General features: G+C 38.5%; 1 pseudogene; it reads right to left on the reverse strand.

Moving 5' to 3' along the window:
- Nucleotides 1–1,158: 1,158 nt before the first annotated feature.
- On the reverse strand, nucleotides 1,159–2,349 carry LOC103349409 (ATP-dependent RNA helicase DHX15 pseudogene; annotated as a pseudogene).
- Between the last annotated feature and the right edge of the window lie 1,121 nt (nucleotides 2,350–3,470).

Consider the following 3,470-nt stretch of genomic DNA (forward strand, 5'->3'; position numbering starts at 1 on the left):
ATTAAGGTATAAATAAAATGTTAGGAAATGGAGCATTCTATATATCTATCTGATATGAAAAAAAAATCCCATCTCCTAGGAGAAAAGCCAGGTCACCTGTTGATAACAGCAGTCAACCAGACTTTTAAAAAAATTTAAAACTTTTCCCAGTGGAGTTTAATAATGTCATTTGGACTTGGCTATTACGGCCACAGGTGCCTTGATTTTCCTCTGCATTATAATGACCACTGAAGGAAATGGGAGGTGGTCAAGCATTATTCTGTCTAATTTCCTTTGATTTTCTTCTTCAGAACTTGTTTTTTTCCTTTAAACCTTTGCTCCACATCTTTTATTTGTGTTACTGCACAAGCTGCGGGACATAATAAGCAGCATTTTAGCACCATTCTGTTCTTTACTCATGGCATATAAATCACAGCCGAGTTGCTAACAGCTTGTGACTGACAATCTTCCTTGATAGACAATCTGTGATCCTTTCAGCCTTTTACTAATAAGCTCATTAGGCGAGAATGGCCAGAAAGCCTTTCTGGGATATAGCAATGAACTGCAGCAAATTCAGTGCATGTCTGGCCACTCAAACTTTAGAGAATCAATCTTTCCTCAATCAAAACTTTGTCAAGTCCTGCTGAATGTCTGCTGAAGGTTACCAATTTTTTTTTAATAAAAGTTTGTCAAAAAATCAAGGAAGTTTTCTAGTCTAATATAAGTCAAGGGGAAAATTGTCTAAACCATTATATATATATATATATAATATACACACACACCCCTCCACGCACATATATATAATATACACACACACCCCTCCACGCACATATATATATATACACAAAACTTTGATGCATCAACATCTGAAAAAATGTTTATTAAATGTTCAAAGTTCTCCCGATTTTCAAACTAAAAGTCCAGGAGTAATACTCAGAAATTCAGTTAGCAAAAGGAATAAGAAATTGAGCTTGATGTGGATATTTAGACATTGATACTTGGGTAGATTCCTATGTGTCTTATAATGAGTAATGCTAGCTTTTATGGAAATCGCAGATTACAATAAGAATTGCTTATGTTTTCTACCTACTAATCAATAATAAATTAACATCATGTTATTGAAATATAACAATGTGAAGTTTTCCCACTCGTATGTATATTCAACATATCTACATATGTGTTCTAACTCTTTCTTTAAAAAAAGATATGTTTTTGTTTAAAAGCATGGTAGACATTCAGCAGTGTCAGATGATCTCCATCAATGTGGGCAAATCTCATCTTGGCCTCATCTGCAGCTTTCTTGGCCTCCGTGGGGCGAACAAAACACTGTGGGACTGACAACATAGCAGTAATAGATAGGACCTCATTAGAACAGTTGTAGTCACAACTTGCAATAACCATTTTAGCGAGCTGTGGATCTAGTGGAAATTCTGCCATCATGGATCCCAATTCAGTCAGATCTCCATCATCATTTAAAGCAGCCAGATAATTCAAAAGTTCTAGGGCTCGCATCAGAGTTTCAGGAGCTGGCGGATCCATAAAATCAAAATGCACCAAATCATCAATACCCAGTTTCTTCAACTGTAACACAACTGATCCTAAATTGGAACGCAAAATCTCAGGATAGGTGTTATCCTGCATCTCTGTCTTATAAGCTTTCTCTGTGTACAGCCGGAAGCACTTCCCAGGGCGGGTGCGTCCAGCTCTACCAGCCCTTTGCTGCGCAGAAGCTTTACTGATTGCTGTCACTAAGAGAGACTCAACTCTGATTCGAGGATTGTATACCTTTTGTTTTGCAAATCCAGGATCAATCACGAACACCACACCATCTATTGTCAAAGATGTCTCTGCAATGTTAGTTGACACAACAACCTTTCTTCCAATTGCACCATTCTGCTTTTTTGGAGGAGGCCGCTCAAAAATACGCTGCTGCTGTTGAGGTGGAAGCGTAGAGTACAATGGAATGATTTTAATGTCACCAACTTCAGGGCCCAAATCATCAACCTCACGCTTTATTCTTTTACAGGCCTCATCAATTTCCTCTTGACCAGTTAAGAAAAGCAGAAGATCTCCCTCCTCCTCTTCACACATATGAATCTGGATCACTGTTCGGATTGCTGCTTCAAGATAATCTCTCTCCGGCTCTGGAGTATAGAAGATCTCAACAGGATGTGTACGCCCAGGAATAGTTAAGAGTGGACAGTTATCGAAGTAAATCTGGAATTTTCCTGCATCCAGAGTAGCACTCATAACTATCACCTTTAAATCTGATCTCTGTCTTACAACTTCCTTTAGAACACCCATGAGAATATCTGTAGCCAGTGTCCTTTCATGAGCCTCATCAAGAATTATTACACCATAACGTTCCATAACGTTTGAGAATAAGAGAGACAGAGGGAGAGAAAAAGAGAAAAAGAGAGAAAGAGGGAAAGTGCCTACTTGCTGATTCACTCCCCAAATGCCGGTAATGACCAGGACTGGATTGGAGTGAGGAGACAGTAACTTAATTCCAGTCTCTCACATGGGTGTTAGAGTGCTCATTAGCAGGAAAATGGAATTAAGAGTAGAGTCGGGACTTGAATCCAGATTCTCTAATATAGGATGTGAGTGTCACATGGGATTGGTTAGTCAGATATGGGACCACTACACAGTCCTCTCACTCCATAGTTCTTTTAAACTAAACCTTATTCTGAGATTCATAGTACAAAATAACAGTGCACACTTCGCTCTATTACTGGACCAAATTAGTTAAAATCTGTACCTGATGTAAAATACTTTCCATTATTTTTATTAAATAAGATTGTGAAAACAGGACTGATAGAAATTATCAGAAAATAGTTAAAGTTTTCCCCTCCTAGTCACTCATAAAGTTACTTAAATTGCTAGAAATTTGGAAAAATGCAGATGCAAAAACTAAAGTAGTTATAGTGAGGAAAATTCAATCTTAGAGGAGTGGAAGAAAACCCTTGCAATTAAATGATTATGACTTGAAGTCGAATGAGCCTTTTATGTCTGTGTATGTTCATATTTAATTTCATTGAAATAGCTTTTTAATATAACATTAATAATTATGTTTCATGATGACTGATACTTAGTTTTCAAAATTAATTGATTTTAATAATTAACACAGCAAAAATTTAATTATGTGTGTGTGTTTACACATATATCAAAAAATGATAAACATAAAGAAACATTGCGGGGCTGGCGCAGTGGCGTAGAAGGTTAAGCCACCACCTGCAGTGCCTGTATCACATATGGGTTCTGGTTCAAGTCCTGGCTTTTCCGCTTCCAATCCTGCTCCCTGCTGATGTGCCTGGGAGGACAGTGAGGAAGACCCAAATGCATGGGCCTCTGTGCCCCCTGTGGGACAACCAGAGGAGGCTCCTGGCTCCTGGCTCCTTGTTCCTGGATTCTGCCTGGCCCAGCCCCAGTTGTTGTGGCCATTGAGGAGTGAACCGAGGATGGAAAATCTCTCTTTGCTCTCCTTCTCT

Source organism: Oryctolagus cuniculus, chromosome 10, assembly GCF_964237555.1.
Source record: "Oryctolagus cuniculus chromosome 10, mOryCun1.1, whole genome shotgun sequence".
Classification (NCBI taxonomy): Eukaryota; Metazoa; Chordata; class Mammalia; order Lagomorpha; family Leporidae; genus Oryctolagus; species Oryctolagus cuniculus.